Raw genomic sequence first — 21130 nt, forward strand, 5'->3', positions numbered from 1 at the left:
GGCGGATTGTAATCCATAAAGGATTATGTGTTTATGAAACACATGTAAATTAAATTACATTATATTCCAGTTATAAATGTGCTTCTGATTACAGATAGCCTGGGATTACAAAGATTTGTGGTTTTAACTTTTTGGGTTAAAATAATTTCTTAATATGAAATTCGAAGAGTATGACAATTAGATTAGACTGTGTAGAAATTGAAATCTACATGCTAATACACACTATACTCATGGTCACCAATGCTGATGTTGTTAATATTAATCATTTGAGAATAAAGTATAACAATAATAATAATTTGAACGGTTTGATGTGATATGAGCTAACCGATCTTTAGATTTAATCACTATTGGTAGCGAGATTTATGGTAATGCTTTTTTCCTCAGTTGGTCAGAACAAACATGGCAGACTTGTTACTTACTTGTTCAGATGGCAATATATGGTGAAAATTTATATTTGGGTCATATTCCAAGACTTAGGCTAGAATCTGTTATTGCGAAGTACAGTAAATATTCACACCGGTGCAGTGACTGACTGCCACACATACTCTTCAGAACATCAGATTAATCCGCGCTGGAGCCGTGCCGACCCACACAAGCTAGATAATTCCACACACAGCTGTAATTTCAGGTTTTCAAACAGAGATGGCGACAAAGAGGCAAAACTTACGGACTGCAGCTTTAATGTAAACTCACTATACCATGTTTGGTCTCTACAAATTCATGTTTTAATTTTGTAAATGAGAATGTATATTATATGTTGATACCCATGCAACATATTAGTGTTCTGGGAATCTTTCATAGTTTTTGCATCAACACCCAATCCAGTTACATATGCAAAATACCATGCTCGAAGACAAAGAGTCATAAACGTTCCCTCTGAAAGTTTAAGTCACCATTGGCTCACCAACCCCCTGGAGGTGTGACCTCCATAGAAGTTAAAAGGCCTCACATCAGTGACCTTGCTCTTCTCTTTTCTTCTGTGTTCATACTCCCTTTTCTCTTGGAAATCCAGTCCGACCGTGACCTGCGGGACCTCCCCCCTCACGTTCTTCAAACCCGGAAGAACGTGATCGCAATTGTAACACCATCAAGCCTTCAAATCATCAAGACTTTCATCTGAGACTGCATCCATACACTTGTTCAATGGCCAAGGCAATGCAAGTATTGCACATTTAACTAAATGAAACAGAGGTTTAGTATAAGTTGTAGACCCCGTTGTAAAACGGTGCTGATGGTTTCACTCAGGTGGTTAACTGACTCATTTTCCATAGCTGCATTCTCTGGTTTCATTCATGCACTTTAACTCACCTTTGTATGTATGTGTGAGTGTGTATGTATTTTTGTTAGACTAGTTTGTGTTAGTGTTTAGTTAATAAAACTTTTGTGCCCAAAGTACATGAGTTTCCTATTTTGTCAATGCTTGTGGATAATGTCCCTTTTACAATCCAATTGTGTTACATGCTCTAATGCAGTAGTACTGTAAGAAAGTATTTTCTGTGGCCATGAAAATATAATTTATATAATATTTAGTTTATATAAAATTACACTGAATGTTCACTGGACGTACAGATTAGTTGATGGTAATATTAATTCTGCTACAGTTACTACTGGCAGCTGATATAAATAATTGTAATTATTTATATACATTTCTCGTTTGAGCTAGAATTTGCTAGTTAAACTATCTTTCATCCCTAACATAGAATTAGTTCTGTTAAATTGAGCATCTCAAATAATGGTTTGATGCACTTGTTGCTGCTTGCAGGTTTATGCTACATAAATTCACTAGCCTAGCAGTGGAAAGATGATTTGCATTTTCTAAAGGTCTGAAATGTTTAGCTTTAGTTTGAAACGTGTTTTTGCTGTGCAATATGAGAATGTATTAACACTCATAATAGTAGTCAAATTGTTGTTGTTGTTGTAGTATTTTATTCACCCCTTTTAAGACTTTTATCTGAATCACCTCTGTTATGCTTCTGAAATAGCAATGCTTGCTCATGGGTCATGGGTTTGCTGTCAGACCCAATGTATTTTCTTTGCAAAGTGAACAAAATAAACTGCTTTTAGATCTGCATCTAAAACAGCTTTTATCAGATTGAAATGATCAGGGATAGTGATAAAAATAAACTTCAGATGTTCTTTTCTAGTGTTGTGATCCTGTGAAAGGTGGCAGGTGTTACAACCAGCCAAGAACAGCACAAGGAATGGCAAATTTTCACAGATTTTCTTCTTATTTTTTCCTCTTATACTATTTGGTTTGCCTTTCAAACAGCATATTTGCACTTTCAAGCATCATATTTACACATATACAACTCATTTGATCTTTGAATTCTTGAGAGCACTGTAAACCAGGGTTTTGCCAAGTTTAGCTTCAACTCTAATTACACACCTGAACAAATGAATCAAATTCTTCAAGTTCACTTGCAGATTACAGGCAGGTGTGTTTGATTACGGTTTAAATTAAAGTCCATAGGACACTGGTCCTCCAGGACTGGAGCTGTATAGACCTGCTTTAAAACTTCTAGGAGGATCAAGTACTCTTGGAGACAACTTAATCACTGTAGTAAGTATTAACAAGCCTTGCTTGTTCCTACACACTGATCTAGAAGTAGAAACAGATGTTTTGTTTTGTACAAGATCTGCTGGAGCATGCAAGTGGGATGGATGCTTTGCCCACACCCAAAACCATCTGCTGCTCTAAATGGTATTCATGGACACACTCTGGCTTCATATCAAATAATGAGGTTCAAATGCAGTTGTCTTGCAGTTATGCATAGATCTATAAAGATTGAATTAAAATCCATAATATACTTCCAATCATCAAGGCTGTTAAAACTAAAATGTCTAAAAGCATAAGATTTCACTAGAACCTGAAACTTACATCTACCAAAACAACATTAAAATGTGTTGACAGGTTTGTGAGCAGATCTGCCACCGTCTATGAGGAAGGATATTGTAACTAACAAACAAAAAAAATAAAATGACTGACAAAGGGATCATTGAAAGTAAAGTGACCTCAGTTATTTCTGCACTTCACTTCACTTTACTAACTTCACTCTGAATCTTCACTGATTGTGAAAGTTGAATTACTGATTTTTGGGAGGCTGAAATGAAAGTGTTAGTAAGATGAATTACCACACACACATAATTAACTTTCTTGCATGTTTCGCAACACTTTTACCAACTGATTTATGTGAAAGCAACATGGACCAAAGACATTTAAATGAACCAAAAACAGCATGCTCAAGCATACCTGGTTCTTGTCATCATAGGAGCTATGTTGCCCACTAAAGGGGTCATATGATGCGATTTCAATTTTTCCTTTCTCTTTGGAGTGTTACAAGCTCTTGGTGCATAAAGAAGATCTGTAAAGTTGCAAAGACTAAAGTCTCAAATCCAAAGAGATATTCTTTATAAAAGTTCAGAGTCAACCACTCCTACCTAAAACGGCTCATTCTAACATGCCCCCATATGTCTACGTCACAATGTGGGAAGATTGCATAATGCCGCCCAAATGTTCATGCAAAAAAAAGAAGGCGTAACTTTAATTTTTGCTGTTGCTGCCACTGCCATGTTGTGGAGTCGCTGTGTGTTTCGTTGTTAAAAGCGAAACTACTTTGTTTGGCCTTCCAAAAGAGGACACGACTAGAAATCAGTGGTTAAGTTGTATTTACAACACTGTTCCAGAACAGTTCAACCCAAATATTCAGATGTGTGTGGCACATTTTATGGAGGATAAGCAACCAGTCCTGAACCAGTAGCCTACAATGCGTCTGTGGCACAAAGGCTGTTTCTATAAAGTTGGGCAGTTCCAACTTTGCAAGGACAGTCTGGCGCTACTGACTTGCAGCCTGTAAGTACGGTTTTTATATTTAAATTATTTGCTACTGATGATTCAAACGCGAGTTTTGAGCAGTGTAGAGTAGGTTTGTTGTTTATCCGATCACAAATGCAGACATGGTTTTATGTTTACACAGCGCGATATGCCACGCAACATGTAAAGACAGTATAAGTCATTATAATCAGTAATTATGTCCCCACTGGATGCAACAAATGCCTCGTTTGTAATGGGTTTTAATGTTTTTGTCTCGTCCTGCTGGGAAACGGCATCACAGTATGTTAAGTGGAGTAACATTTTCGTCACACGCTTGAGGCATTCGGCCAATCACAACGCACTGGATAGCTGGCCAATCAGACCCCACCTCGCTTTTTTAGAACGATGAGCTTTGTAAAAATCAACGCGTTTCAGAAAGGCGGGGCATAGAGGAGAAACAATAATGTACATTATATGGAAAATAGTGTGGTTTTTTTAACCTTAAACTGCATAAACCCATTGCATTACACCAACTACACAAAAAAATGTTCTTTTTAGCAACGTCATATGACCCCTTTAAAGTTTCAGTACGTGTCAGAACCACCGTCTCAATGCAGCAGACCTGTGTGTGTGTGTGTGTGTGTGTGTGCAACAGAGGAATTCTTGGTGCTGTTTTAACTACTATACACAGTTTATAAGCTCTTTGTGAGTAATAAGCTGGTCAAAATGCCACCATATGTACACGCATACAAGTGCATTTAGCCCAGTACACAGCATTGTTTTGGATGTTCAGTAAGTTTTCAAATTATATATCATACAAGTGTGTCCAGTCAGGTTGTAACTGTATCCTTATGGCTTTTGTTTTGTATCATTAGGTTTAGTGTTAAAAATGACTGTAAATGCTAAATTAACCTGGACTGTATTTTTTTTTTGAATGACAAGTGTAGATACACATAAGTGCAATGCTGTATCAGACAAGCTACCGTGGCTCTACTATGTCAGTTGTTGAGTGAACATCAAAATCTAGTAGTTTGCAAATCATGCAATATGGTAAAAGTGTTCTGAGGTCATAACATGAATGACAAGTGTAGATACACATAAGTGCAATGCTGTATCAGACAAGCTACCGTGGCTCTACTATGTCAGAAAAGCCATAAATATGGAGCTGATTATGTTGAGTGAACATCAAAATCTAGTAGTTTGCAAATCATGCAATATGGTAAAAGTGTTCTGAGGTCATAACATAGTATTGTGCAAGGAACTGCACAAAAGCAAGTCTTTATTAATCAATAATCTACCCTGTTATCACAATTTGTGTGAAAATAAATAAGTTGTTAGTGTTCTACTGCCACTAGTGTTCATTTTAGGTGGGAACTGCAGTGAATTTTATGTCTGGAGTTTTGTAAGTAGAAGCACATTTTTCCAATGAGCCGGTGTTGAATTAATTGCTAACTATTCTTTTAAGGAAATGTGATTATTACTGCTTTCACGATTTTCATTTAGATTCTGCACATGGCTGATCCTCCTTGTGTTCTGTCAGAAGAAATAACCATCTGCCCATCTGCCTGTCAAACCACACTCATCCCTCTGTCCTCCATTTTAATGCACCCATTCACTAGACATCATGTCCTGTGAGGCAGCTCGAAGCTCCGTCCAGCTGTTTTACACTTCCCTTCAGATTTTGGACAGCCTGTTCATGTTAATGTAAAGCCATCATGGAGTCCCTGAGCACAGCTAAGCTCCAGACATGATCTTCATGGGCACACTGACACGATCAGCAACCACAACGAACGGCTCTGTGCATCTGTAGTATTTTCGTGAACTTTTGCTCCTTTTGCCCTCTGGCCACTGTAAACATTGTCTGGCTTATGACAGGATAAGAAAGGTTTCTCCAGAGAAACGGTGACATATTCAAATGTCTCTAATGACTGAGGACAGCCAGAGGAACGTAAAGCAGCTGCTGTCTCATCAGATTCACTGTCAATATATTTTCTCAGCTGCCCTTCTGATGTACTAGACATCAATCAGCTCACCATTAAGGATTGAAATTGTGGACACTTTAACCGAAAGCGTTGCTCCATTTATCACAAAAGCTGACAGATATGAAAGATAGCACTGCCTCCACTATTATTAAAGGATTATTTTTATTTCTTAATAAAAGGAATAAAGGAATAGGTTTTCAAGGGAGAATCACAATTCTGTAATCACTTCTGTCTTTCACAATCATGTTGTTCCAAACCCATATGGCTTTCTTTGTTCTGCAAATGTTTTGAAGAATGTTCACACTCCTCTTGTACTTACAAATTACATATTGTAAAGAAAAATTACAAAAAAACACCCTAAATGTACCAAAGTCTATAAGTAGTTTCTAATTCATATTATTCATATACAATATATAAAGACTTCACACAAAGCTACAGTATGACTTTGCCAGTGTGATCTCATGAGTATTCATGTATTTTAAAGTTTGATTCTAACACACATACATATACTTATTGTTGCATAGACAATAACAAGTTTTAAAAACATCTCCAAACAAATGTAGCTATGGTTTTCTAAGTGGAAAGAGACACTGCATCAAAATGCTATTGGAACGCCTCTGCGTGACCAAGTTTTGAGGTATGTGTCTAATCAGTCCAATGGAGGAGCAAGATGTCTCGGGGTGGGCACATGACGTAAGTGACCAGGGGTGTATTCCAGAAAGCGGGTTTTGTTGGAAACTCAGTGTGTTAACCCCAGAAAAGGGAAACTCAGGGTTGTTGGTTCCAGTAAAAGACTAAACTAAACCTCTCGGTAAGTTACCATAGTAACTTACTCTGTGAACCTAACCTGGTCGGGAGCAGGTTTTCTTTGGTAAACCCAGAGTTTCTTTCGGTCTCCTCCCCATTTTTAAAACGTAAGCAATGTTTAAATACCTCATTCATTCATTCACGCTGCAAAAATTGCTTTTATTGCTGAGATTTTTGCCTTATTTCAAGTACAAATATCTAAAAATTCTCAAATCATGATTCATTTTCTATATAAGAAAAAAATATAATATTTTGTCTTGTTTCCTGGGGTAAACAAGTAAAATGAATTGCCAGTGGGGTAAGAAAAATAATCTTAATGAAAATGGAAACAATATAATTTTTCTCACCAGACCACTTTCATTTTCATCATGCAGACATGGTAAATGTGACAAAAATGGCATGACTTTTTATACGTGATCCTGTAGACGAGGAGGCTGCATTAATTCGCAGGGAGTTACATTTACATCAAGAGAGAATTTAATTTGATTTAATTTATTTTGCCATATCCACATGCATATTTATTTGAACGGTACCATTTTTACATGGCGTTCACTTGATAACATCTGGTTGCAACCTCTAAGTAACCTAATAATTAGGATTTCCTTTAGGATTTCCAGTGTGGTTGGATGCATTGATTACACACATATTCTCACCATCGCACCTTCAGAAAATGAAGCTGATTACTGTATGGAATGGAAGGATGCCAGATGGAAGGGTAGTGCAAGATATATGCCATAACACAGCTGTTAAATAAACACAAATTATTCACAATGTATTTGGTCATCTTTATGTTCTACAAATACAAAAGCAACAAATTATTATTTTCCCTGTTGGATTTTAATATTGGTATTGTGGCCATCTCCTCTTCATCTGTCAGTGATGCTGGTGCAGGTTCTCCTCCCATTTTACAAGCCTCTGCCTTCTTGCTGTTGGCTTCTGAATAGAAGTCAAATGTTTTTCATTACCCTACTTAAGAAATGTAGCATGTTGGATTAGAGAACATTTAATTATGTGAAAAAGCACTAGACTATGTGAAAAAATCTGCTGCACATTGAAATAGATATACACTGAATGATATTTATTGAATGTCAAATATTTGTAAAGTCATGTAACGTTAGCCTACACCCATTTCACGCTTGAAGCTTTACCTGACAGCAATTTTTTTCTGCTGCCACATTTTTTTTTCCTTTTTTGTGTTTGCCCATGGGATACCATGAAAATGAATATTAATTCAATACATTACCTTTCTGCCAGTTTTCACCTGATAACATTGATTTAGAATTAAAGCTACGTATTCCGTAGTATGCAGAAGTCTTTTTGACGGGAGCTGTTGCTATGGTGAATCGTAATTTCGGAACTCCATTGATCATGGCTTTTCATAGTCGTGGTGGACTCGTTAAACTCAGAGTCAACCTACTCAGAGTGGATTGAACTAACTCTGTTCAGCTATTCTGAAATACCGAAAACTCAAGAGTTTCCAATCTCAGGGTAAGTCAACTCAGAGTTCAAGTTTTAACTCAGAGTTTGTTTAACCTCATTTCTGGAATACACCCCAGGAAGCATAAGAGTGCATCTGAAGCAGCACAGATAAACTTCTGATAGGCTGAAGTAGCGCTGACAGGGATGCAGGATGTATGGCAGAGAGACGCAGCGTCTCGTTCCCCTTAGTGAACCATGGTTACAAGCATATCCCGAGACATTCCCCATCAGGGAACTCAAGCTGTGTAAAAACACTATGGGAACAAGAATGCCCACTGTGCCAGAATGACAAACTCCCGGTCCAGTGTGTGTCAGGTGAACACAATTCAGGACATGAGGACTTGAGAACCTGGGGAGGAACCAGGTCTAAATTGTAGAAGCAGACAAATATGTGTGGACCACTTTGGGTGGTCAGAGGCCTTGTAGGCAAGTGAGATGGTCTCGATCACCCACCTGCTCAGCATCTGCTTGGTGGCCGGAGACCCTTTTTTGGGGGCATGAAAGCACACAAACAGCTGATCTGACTTGTGCCACATGGCAGCTCTGTGGATGTAAGCATCTAGTGCTCTTACTGGGCACAGTAAGTTAAGCCTCTCTTGGTCTGGATCCCGAAAGGAAGGAGGACAGAAGGCCTGCAGAACTGTGGGTCTTGGCGTGTTAGTGGGCAATTTAGGGACATACCCAGGTCTTGGGCTGCACGATTCTTGTTCAAATGTGAATCATGATTTATTTCCATGGTAATTGAGATCACGCTTCTCTCACACAATTCAAATTTTTCCAATCAAAATATTTATTGCACTCATGTAAAAATAAAAATAAAAATAAAATGTGCTGTCTGCACAGGATTTTCAGTTATAACAAAGTACTGGACTTAACCCTTTATGTGCCAGGGTTTTTTGGAAAAATGCTGGATTTTGACATCAAGATTTCAAGAGCTTGTGGCTTGAAAGGGCTTAAAGATAGAAATCAAATGTAAATTAGAGAAATGTTGGGCATGACCGAAAGTTTATGTGGGGTGTAAATATACTCATCTAATTTGCATATTATGACGTCATCAGGGGCGGCCCTCTTGAATGTCATACTATTCAGGAAATAATAGATATTGAATTGATGTTTGAACTTATTTGCATGTTTTTTTGTCTTTTTATCCTCATTCCAAATAATCAGAAAAGAGGAAACCAACAATAAAAAAGGAGAAAGTACTACATTATTACTATATTACTATACTATATAGTAGTAAAACGCATGTGAACAGTAGCCTACTTTTTTGATCAGTTCATCAGAAATATTCAGGAAATAATAGATATTGAATTGATGTTTGAACTTATTTGCATGTTTTTTTCTTTTTTTCTTTTTATCCTCATTCCAAATGACCAGAAAAGAGGAAACCAACAATAAAACTAGGAGAAAATACTAAATTATTACTATATTACTATACTATATAGTAGTAAAATGCATGTGAACAGCAGCCTACTTTTTGATCAGTTCATCAGTAATATTCAGGAAATAATATATATTGCCCTGCCACCCCCATCCCCGTTGGGCAAAGGGTCGAAATTATCACTTGTTTGTGCTTCGTGAACACTCGCACCTTGCACGGCGGCACCATTGAGCTTATTAGACGACCGATCGTCATTTCCAAAAGGCAAATATTCTCCTTCAGAGTCAGAATCGGCGAATAACATTTGCAACACATCCTTACGGTACAACTTTTTATTAGCCATTTGGCGATTTTCTCTCACAAATCTAAAAAAACACTTTGAATAGGAAGGTGACGAAATTTTGGTCTAGAATTGAAGTACTACATGTCTGCCATCTAGCGGTAGGGAATACAAATGAGATATTACACCATATTAGGAACTACAGTCTATTTGATTAAGTATGACGTCTTGTCGCAATTGTGCAACTTTGGCGCTAAGAGGGTTAAGGTTAGTTCACCCAAAAATGAAAATTAGCCGGTGTTTTACTCACCCTCAAAGCATCCTAGGTGTATGTGACTTTCTTCTTTCAGACAAATCCAATCGGAGATATATTAAAAATTGTCCTGGCACCTCCAAGTCTTTCAATGGGGGTAAGTTCAACAGTTCAGAAGACATGAAATAAAGTGCACGCATCCATAATTAAACGTCCCTCACACGGCTCTGAGGGGTGAATAAAGGCCTCATGTAGCGAATCCATGCATTTTTGTAAGATAAATATCCATATTTCAAATGTAATAAACACTTTTCTTCTCCCTTTTCACACTGTTTCCTTGTGGTGGGAGATCTGGGCTGGAGTACGGTCTCAAAAACCTTAGTTGAGAGACCAGAAGCTATGAGTTGAGCCCCCTCAGGGGCCACACCCACCGTTTCCATAACTCCGGGCGGGGGTGAAGAATGGAGTTCCTTGCCTGAGAGAGGAGGTCCTTCCTGATCGGAATCTCCAAGGGAGAGCCGTCAAGAAGGGATATGACAAAGGTATACAGACGAAGCCTCGGCCATGTCTGCACCATGGCATCCAGCCCAATCAGAGCCGGATGTAAAAGTGATAACCAGAGTGGCCAGTGTGTCATTTCCTGCAACGTAAATAGATCCACTTCTGCCTGACTGAACTCCCTCCAGAGGAGCTCCACCACCCCGGGGTGGAGCCTCTATTGCTCGGGCCTTAGCCCCTGACTCGACAGGATGTCTGCTCCCTGTTTCAGGTGTCCAGGGATGTAAATTGCTCTGAGTGAGAGGAGTTTTCCTTGAGCCCACAGGAGGATCTGGTGAGCCAATTTGTACTGTGGGCGCAAGCGCAGACTCTCCTGGCGGCTGATGTAGGAGACAACCAATGTGTTGTTTGTGCAGACAAGCACATGGTGGCCCCTCAGGTCTGGAAAGAAGTGTTTCATTGCATGAAACATGGCCAGCATCTCCAGGGAATTTATGTGCTACGTGAGCACAAAATGTAGCACATGACTGCTCCCCAGTCTGTGAGGGAGGCGTCCTTCGTTAGCATTATGTGATGACAAGGAGCCCCCAACACAGAGCCTTGAAACAGGAACCAAGATTTCTTCCACATGTCTAAGGCACAAAGGCATCGCTGTGTGACCTTGATCAGTGGGTTGTCCCTCGGGGAAAACCCTTTGGTCCTGAGCCACTGAAAAGGTCTCATGTATAGCAGGCCAAAAGGTATCACATTGGACGCAGCTGCCATTAGACCTAACATGCTCTGAAACTGTTTGACAGTGAGTGACTGGCCTTCTCTCACTCCCTTTACGGCTGTGAGAATCAATTCACTAAAAGCAGAAGACAGAGTGCCTGTCGTTGAATCCCACACCACGCCAATATAAGTTGTTCTCTGAGCTGGAGAAAACACACTCTTCTTGGCATTCAGTCTCAACCCCACCTCTTTCATATGGGTGAGGATGATATCTCAATACCGAATTGCCTGCTGCTGAGACTACGCTAATATCAGCCAGTTGTCGATGTAATTCAGTATGCAAATGCCCTGGAGTCGCAGCGGAGCCAGGGCACCATCCACACACTTGGTGAAAGTGAGGGGTGAGAGTAATAGGCCGAAGAGAAGAATCCGATATTGATATGCTTCACCCCCGAAAGCAACCTCAGGAACTTCCTGTGTTGAGGAAGGATAGATACGTGGAATTATTGTGACAAACCAGTCCTCGACCCTGATCTGAGACACAATCTATTTGATGGTGAGCATCTTCAACCGAAAGTGTTTGATAGTGTGTTATGGGAACCCAGGTAGCCAAAACGGTTTGGCCCGATAATGGTCCAGATCCGGCAGGCCGGATGAAATAACTTGGCCCGGCTGTGGTTGCCAGAGTCAACATGGACATGGGATGAATGACGCCCCAGAATTGGCCCAAATACACTGTCCCGAGTCCGGCTGCCAAAACGGAGTCAACACAACTGGCATTGGGCCACAATCACACCGACGATAAATAAAACACTTAGCCAGTACTGGCCCGAGGCTGGGTACTGAAACTGGGCCAACACCACCGGCATTGGGCCACAATCACGCCGACAAGAATTTAAACACTTAGCCGGTACTGGCCTGAGTCGGGTACTGAAACTGGGCCAACACCACCGGCATTGAGCCACAATCACACCGACGAAAAATGAAACACTTAGCCAGTACTCAGGGCTGGATTGGTAATCGGGCATACCGGACGTTTTCCCGGTGGGTCGAAGCACTGAAGTTGAGAAGTTTTTTTTTTTTTTTTTGCCGAGGACCATCACGCACGGACAGCGAGCAGCCAGTGGCCCATTGGTTTGTCTCCTGTATTGACAGCGTAAACATCCAATCACAATGCGCTATAGACAGAGCGATGCAGTATTTTGCTCCGCCTATATAAAGATCGCTTCACCCCAACTTCTTCCTCGTAGGCTTTTCCCACGTTTTCTTGCCCCCTCAGATTTCTGAGTCAAATGGATTTTAAATGCAGCTTCCAAAAGACAAAAAATAGCCGAATAATATTTTTTATATTTGATACAATCACACCGGTGTGATTAGATCGTTTAGTGCGACACAGCATCAGCTGCTATTCAAATCTGCGTTCGCGCTTTGGCTGGCACTGAGCCAGAGACAGAAGTGGTTGTACAGCGCTGCATTATAACCAATCACACACGAGTCTGTTGAGCTTATGAATGCAATGACCAATCAGAGGCGTTCAGATGAGTCATCGCTGAAACGCGGTGTTTTGTTCACTTGCTCGCTGACTGTGCAGATGTGCGTACGAATGTAAGTAAGATATTCATTTCACAGTGTAAACAGCTTCAGTGATTTAAATGGGAGTTTTTGAGAGTGCCTGAACTATGGCTAGACTGAAGTGAAAATGTTCTTTGATAATTTAAATGTTCTTTGTTCTCTGTAAAATGAAAATGTTATAGCCTAATATAGTAGCCTAACTTACAATATTGTTATTAAATTCACATTAAATACAAAGTCAGTCGTGTTAAAAATATTTTATGGCATGACACCCATATCTGGTAGTAAAAAGTCAGGTTTTTATGTGTAGTTAATAATTTACACTATTACTCTACTTTGTCACCCACAAATAACAATCTGGTACAAAAACGCATTTACTTACACATGTTTGAGAATCGAGATATTTCCTGATACACGTTTGGAAATATTTCGAATAAAAAGGAAAAAAACAAAACAAAACATAAGCCTATATCAGTTATACAGTGCTATTGTGGCTGCTGTGTCACATGACAAGCATGACGAGCCCCCACCCCCCCACTCGTGCCCCCTTAAAAATCATGAGTGCATGAAGCCCCTGAGTGTGACACATACATACATACATACACACACTACCAGTCAAAATTTTTTTGAACAGTAAGAAAGATCCAATAAAAAAGATCCAAAGATCAGCATTTATCTGAAATAAAAAGCTTTTGTAACATTATAGGCTACATATACCATTCAAAAGCTTGGAGTCGGCATCTACTTCCAACTAAAATAAAATACATATTTTACAGTGTCCTTGTTAAGTCTACATGTACTTATGCATGTCAACTAAATATGTAACCTTTCTGGCAATTAGCAGCGCAAAAATCATGTCAAGTTTTGTCATTAGATGTCAAAGCTAGTGTGCATGTCTTGAAACTCATATAGCAAAAATAATGTTAAAGGGTTAGTTCACCCAAAAATGAAAATTAGCCCATAAATTACTCACCCTCAAGTCATCCTAGGTGTACATGACTTTCTTCTTTCAAGCGAATCCAGTCGGAGTGATATTAAAAATTGTCTTTGATCTTTCAAGCTGTTTAATGCCACTCAACGGGTGTTGCATGCATTAGTCCAAAAGAAGTTAAATAAAAAGTGCCCATCCATAAAAAAGTCTCTCACACTGCTCTGTGGGGTGAACAAAGGCCTCCTGTAGCGAATCGATGCGTTTTTGTAAGAAAAATATCCATATTCAAAAGTAATAATCACTTTAATGTAGCTTGCGCCAACAGTTGTACATGGAAGCAGCTTCGGGCAGATGAGTTCAGCGTTGCGCATGTGCCGGTGAGTCTCGTGAAAACCAACGTTTGTTAATATGAGCAAAGGAAGCAAAGTTTCCTTACTTTAGCAAAGGAAATCCAGTCTCCTCTTGGCTTATATCGAAATCCTCCGACATTCTTCTTTACGAATCCTCGTTTTGTACTTCTAATAAGTGGCCGTTGTTTTGTTTTGATCTCTCCCCTGCGCTTCCGCGTGCGTCACTTCTGAGCGGTGCATGCGCAAAGCTGACCTCAAAAGGGTGGTGGGCCGCCTGGACCAAAAAATGCCAGGGCCGAATTTTTGTCCCAGTCCAGCCCTGCCAGTACTGGACTGAGTCTGGGTACTAAAACCGAGTCAGCACCACCGGCATTGGGCCACAATCACACCGACGCGGAATGAAACACTTAGGCAGTACTGGCCTGAGTCTGGGTACTGAAACTGGGCCAACACGACCAGCATTGGGCCACAATCACACCGATGAGTGGCCCAATGCCAGTGGTGTCGGCTCAGTTTCAGTACCATTTTAGTTGGTGTGATTAAAGTGCCCATCCATAAAAAAGTCTCTCACACTGCTCTGTGGGGTGAACAAAGGCCTCCTGTAGCGAATCGATGCGTTTTTGTAAGAAAAATATCCATATTCAAAAGTAATAATCACTTTAATGTAGCTTGCGCCAACAGTTGTACATGGAAGCAGCTTCGGGCAGATGAGTTCAGCGTTGCGCATGTGCCGGTGAGTCTCGTGAAAACCAACGTTTGTTAATATGAGCAAAGGAAGCAAAGTTTCCTTACTTTAGCAAAGGAAATCCAGTCTCCTCTTGGCTTATATCGAAATCCTCCGACATTCTTCTTTACGAATCCTCGTTTTGTACTTCTAATAAGTGGCCGTTGTTTTGTTTTGATCTCTCCCCTGCGCTTCCGCGTGCGTCACTTCTGAGCGGTGCATGCGCAAAGCTGACCTCAAAAGTCATCTGCCCGGAAAAGTGATTATTACGTTTTGAATATGGATATTTTTCTTACAGAAACGCATCGATTTGCTACATGAGGCCTTTGTTCAGCCCCCGGAGCCGCGTGAGACACGTTTTTTTAATGGATGGGCGCTTTTTATTTAACTTCTTTTGGACTGATGCATGCAACACCTGCTGAGTGCCATTAATCAGCTTGAAAGATCGAAGACAATTTTTAATATAACTCCGACTGGATTCGTCTGTAAGAAGAAAGTCATATACACCTAGGATGATTTGAGGGTGAGTAATTTATGGGCAAATTTTCATTTTTGAGTGAACTAACCCTTTAAAGTTCCCTTAACCACTTTAAGCTTGTTTCATTATATTAATTAAATAATTAATTTCCAAATGTAGTTAAAGAAAAAACTGAATGTTGGATAAATGGGAAAAATATTAATAGGAATTAAAATAAAAAATGCACTAGAAAATAACATAACAAGGGCAGGTAAAATATATTATGTTTAAGTATCACTGCTAAGTTGTCAGCCCTTTCTCCACCATGGCTCCTCCCTCCATCGGCACAACCGTGGGCCGCCATCATGGCTGTGGCCTGGGTCTCGCCTGGGTCTTCCCCATATAAGTTGCATTCTGTTCAGTGTTTCTTTGTCCAGTATTACGTTTGTGTTGGTGTGTGTCTACCCTTCATTCTCTGTGGATTATCTACGTCTTGGATGTTATTAAACTTCATATTAATTCTATCATTCTCGTGTGCCTTCCTCGACACAGCCGTGAAAAATATAATATGCAGTGTTTCACACATACACTTGATCTTCATATCATATGATTGATCTCCTCATTCTAAACAACTATACATCTAGGACCACTGTTGTAAATCAAATTGTTCATTAAATATTTCAGATTATATATCTGCAGGAACAGTTTAAGCAGCTACTGTCTTGATCTGACCAGGACTTTGGGATCTGACTCTCTAGAGATCAGTATGGCCGAGATAACATGTTAACATTTATTGTTGTAATTAAGACCTCATCAATTAAATTGTTGACCATTTGACCTTTAACCCCTTTTGCTGTCACCCCCCATTTTCGGCATGGAGACACAAATGACATACCCAAAATAAAAAGGTTGCTGCTCATGAGTCTTTCTGACTAGATACATAATCAACATTAATTATGTAAAATACAAGGCTTAATTATGTAAAATTTAAGACATTTTTAAGACTTTAAACTGCAAGAAAAAATATCTTCTGATATTTTGATAACAATTACAAAGGAATAAAATAAAGCATATTCCGTTACCTTTTTAAACTTGGAAGGGTTTAATTTGAGCAGATGATTTTACCATCACTGTCATCATCAGAGAGTACTTATTCAGCATCTGGCTCATATTTGCGGTTTCAACCATATTCTCAAAACTATCGTTTTCAACATCTTCAAAAATCAACATTTTGATCACTATTCACCACATCCACCATCAAATGAATGTGACACTTATATTTCATTGCATCAGTAATTGCTCTTCAGTAAAGCCATTCATGTCCGTTCTTTATGCCTGTGGTAATTATGTGTGAAACATCATGCCGTTTTTTTTTTTATGAAACAGTGACACTTTGAGGAATAAAGGTGAATTGCAGTGAATTACAGTCATCAGATATATACTTACACTTATACATAGACCTACCTCCGGTCGATAGCGACCCTATACACTTTTTACAACAACAAAAAAAAAATTTCCGGAAAACTAACATTATATATATATATATATATATATATATATAATCTGTTCTTTAAGGGATAATAAACATTGAAAAATATATATATATTATTAAAATATTTTACATTTTTAATATTTAACATTTGATCTTTCCTGCTGTCGCGGAGAAGTCCAGCGACATGACAAAGAAAGCTGATCCTGATTGGTCCTCTTGTGTGCATTCAAAGTTCTGATTGGCGCAAAGGTAGAACCTTATAAAACCAAGTTAGAGCTCGACTTTGTAGATAGAACCTTTTTGTTTTCTAAATAAAAAGTCCCAACATGTACAGAACTAAAAAAAAAAAAAAAAACACAATAAGTTGTCACCGAATAAGTATATGTGAATAACTAAATTTTGACAAAAATGTCAGATAGAACCTTATAATTCCAAGGCGACGAAATATAAAAAATTAAAGGATTACAATGTAAAAGATTATTATTGTGCCCCATGGATGGTCTGCTCGCGCGCTTTAACCTTGCGCATGAGCAGAACCTTTCCTCTCTGGAGAAGCATTCAGTCTTTGCTCTTGCAAATTCTGCCATGTAAATAGTGAATCTGCCATGGTATGAACGAAACTGGCCTTTAAAGGGAATGGGAGATGAGACTCTGATAGGTTTATTGCACGTTACACCCAAAACACACCCATGACTCTTTAAGGGAATAGGTGCAACCCTTTTGGACCGTCGTTAAACTAGCAAAAGTGGATTCGGAAACACCCTAAGTGCACTTGCGCCATGCGCTTTAGACCATGCACTTAGATTATTAAAATTATGGCCCAATGTATTTCTATGGTAAATTCCCTGAAATTGCAATTGTAGCCACTAGATGGCAGCAGAGGATCACTCATTGGCTCATTCAATTCACTAATATGCTTCTTTTCTCAGAATTTACTTTTGGATTTACACTTAGACCTTATAAAATCATTATTATTTATTTAGTCAATGTTTGCCACTTGATTTATACAGACATATCAGTTTTGACAAATATGCCACATTATGATTACAGTGAAAACTGAAAATTCCATATCAATTCTTAAAAAGAGAAGACTTGCAGTAAGCACTTTGTTACCTTCTATTTATTTCAATATCTATATCTGCAACAAAATGTGTGTGTGTGTGTGTGTGTGTGTGCATATTCTCCATCATGGATGTGTTCTTGTTTCATATTTGTTTTACGCAGGGGATTTCAAAGCATTACAAACAACACTTTAAAACCTTAAATTGAATAAAATGTCTGCACTCATTTAACCGTTACTTATAATGTAATATTGCTATATTATTATATTATTTGTGCACTCTAATCCAAATTCAAAGAATCAATATGAGTGCCGTTTTTTTTTTTTTGAGAAATAGACTCAAATTCAAGCCTTTAATCAACAATATTTTGTGTTTTGGGTCATGGAAAAAATGCTTACATTTTGCTTTGTACTTCACACAAAATATTGCATACTGCTAGACAGAACTTTGAATGAAACACATCATTGGTACTGCTTTTTGAAGAGAGAGAGAGAGAGAGAGAGAGAGAGAGAGAGAGAGAGAGAGAGAGAGAGAGAGAGAGAGAGACAAAATAATATACAGATAGAAAAATAAACAGCAAAACACTCATTTAACCGTTACTTATAATGTAATATTGCTATATTATTATATTATTTGTGCACTCTAATCCAAATTCAAAGAATCAATATGAGTGCCGTTTTTTTTTTTTTGAGAAATAGACTCAAATTCAAGCCTTTAATCAACAATATTTTGTGTTTTGGGTCATGGAAAAAATGCTTACATTTTGCTTTGTACTTCACACAAAATATTGCATTATTGCATACAGAACTTTGAATGAAACACATCATTGGTGCTGCTTTTTGAAGAGAGAGAGAGAGAGAGAGAGAGAGAGAGAGAGAGAGAGTATAAATGTTACTGGTATGTACTAATACCCATAAACAATGAGAACAGGCTGGATTTGGCATATACAGTGGGTACGGAAAGTATTCAGACCCCCTTACATTTTTCACTCTTTGTTAAATTGCCAAATCATATGGACTACTTTTATGATACCTTTATTTTGCTTTAATGTTTTTTTGGAAAGTCATAATGGTTTGAAAGAACAAGACAGTGAGTAAACAATTACAACATTTTGAGTGAGCTTTAATACATATGTAGAAACAGAATTATTAATATAAATGCTGACAGGTGTTCAATATTTATTTTAGTTGTCATCTTCCTCAAAAGCTTCAAGCATGAAGAAGGACACAGTGGAGGCCTGTGGGATAAAATTCCACACCTGTTGTTTTGTTTGGCATGTGGTGACATGACAGAAAGCTGAACCTAGGACAAATTATCCAAGATCCCTGTTGGATTTCATGAATAATAAGATAAAGGCATGAATTAGCAATGACACTTGGCTGGATGCTGCTGATTGGATTCACTTGTTTCAGGACAACAAGAAGATTAAAAGATTTCCGGTGTAGGGATTGAACCTTAATTGGGCTACTTTTCAATAAAACTCTGGATTAATATTAATTAATACAGGATTTCTTTTTTTTTTTGTGCAGCGGAGCTGTACTTTAATAAGACTCATCTCTTATTTTCCATGTAGAACAAGAAATTAAATGTTGTGTGCAATGTTTTTGTAGACACTAAAGAAGGCACTAATGAGGGTAGAAGTTAAGGTTGAGCCCCCTTATTATATGCTTAAAAATAGATATTAATTGATTAACTTTGTTTTTAACGTTGTTTTTATCTTTACATTTTACACATTTCTGCAATCTCTGGGCAGGCATTTAGGGAAGAGCTGATAATAATTTCACTTTCTTGCTAGAATTTTGGCACATATTTTATCTTACAATTGCTTACTTTCTTTACAGTTTGCTGTTTTCATCTTGTTAATTTTGATTGCCATCTAAAACATTTCTGAGATACTATTATTTCACTTTACAATAAGGTAACACTTTAGAAAAAGGTTCATTGGTTCCATTAGTTAACTACTTTAGTTAACATGAACTAAGAATGAACAGTATTTCTACAGCATTTATTAATCTTAGTTAATGTTAATTTCAACATTTACAAATGCATTATTAAAATCAAAAGTTGTACTTGTTAACATTAGTTAATGCATTGTGAATTAACACGAACTAACAGTGAACAATTGTATTTCATGAACTAACGTTAACACAGATTAATAAATGCTGTAATAAATGTGTTGTTCATTGTTTGTTCATGTTAGTTAATACATTAGCTAACATTAACTAATGGAACCTTAATGTAACGTGTTACCATTATTCCTTTGTATTCATGATTTTATAGAGAGCATTTTTTTAAAAAGACACATAGACTGAGTCATATTTAATCATTCATGTTTACTTGTATGCAACACAAAATAAATATTCAATAACAAATCCTAATGAAACTCCATGTTGTTCCCTGTGGTTGCATTGCCCTTATATAACAAACTAAATGATTGACTGAATATTTAAACAAGGGAGACTGAATAAAAATGACTTCAAAAAGTATTTCCATCATTGTTACTGTAGCTTGCAGAGTTATAAATTAATAGCAGTTAATTTATTAAATGTATTTAATCTGTTTCATCATCTCACTATGTAAGATTATCACATGTCTTCTTTAAAGACTTCTTTAAAAATCTGAGAAGCCGTAAAGTGAAGTCTTCATTTGTACTTCTTTTAATATTAATGCTATCTAGGGAAAGACAGTATTGTGATTATTATTGTACTTTCTTATGGTTATGTACAAGTAATGATATTACATGAATGGTATTACATAATTATTAAAATGGCCTTGTAGAGAGAAAAAAAAAACTATATGAGGGATTATAAAGGGGGATTGTATAGAGACAGAAAATGATCCTAGGACATACATTTTTGCTTAGCTGTATGTTCTTACAATTTAAAGTTGCTGACAATCTGCTTAATTAAAAGATAATTTGTTAACTGACATTACTAAGGATCAAAGTGGGAAGATTATAAGCAATGTCAGCGCCCCTTTCAGAAAGTCACTGTAAAATTATAGTTAATAAGGAATAATTCAGCAGATCAAATGTGAGCCATTTTTCTAATGGTGGAGACTTGAATGAAGGTCAAAGCTACTGTAATACTCTAAATTGAATGCATGGTCTGATCAGGATGTGTTTGATCTATTTCCTCATTCAGTGCCACAATTGAAGTCCATTTCCAGACTAAAACTAATTATTTTTAATTATGAATTTATTGCTTTGTTCTAAAAACTGCCTTGATGTATGCTCTCTACATATAGGCATCGTTTTAATTGGAACCTCATAGATCCCTGTTTGGGAACATTCTACACTGGCAGCAACTCTGTGTGCCACACAAATAGTGTGATTGAATCTG

At 37.9% G+C, this 21130-nt stretch overlaps 1 protein-coding gene and 1 long non-coding RNA gene across 2 annotated transcripts in view; both read left to right on the plus strand.

Moving 5' to 3' along the window:
• Positions 1 to 21130, plus strand: part of spon1a (spondin 1a) — a 185183-nt gene that overhangs the window by 91281 nt on the left and 72772 nt on the right. The window lies entirely within an intron of this gene.
• On the plus strand, positions 2457 to 2993 carry LOC107554006 (uncharacterized). Its single transcript, XR_001605024.1, has 3 exons — positions 2457 to 2560; positions 2635 to 2701; positions 2912 to 2993. It is a non-coding gene; the product is annotated as an uncharacterized lncRNA (long non-coding RNA).

This window comes from Sinocyclocheilus grahami, unplaced genomic scaffold, assembly GCF_001515645.1.
Source record: "Sinocyclocheilus grahami isolate Dianchi unplaced genomic scaffold, SAMN03320097.WGS_v1.1 scaffold489.1, whole genome shotgun sequence".
In the NCBI taxonomy this organism is placed as follows: domain Eukaryota; kingdom Metazoa; phylum Chordata; class Actinopteri; order Cypriniformes; family Cyprinidae; genus Sinocyclocheilus; species Sinocyclocheilus grahami.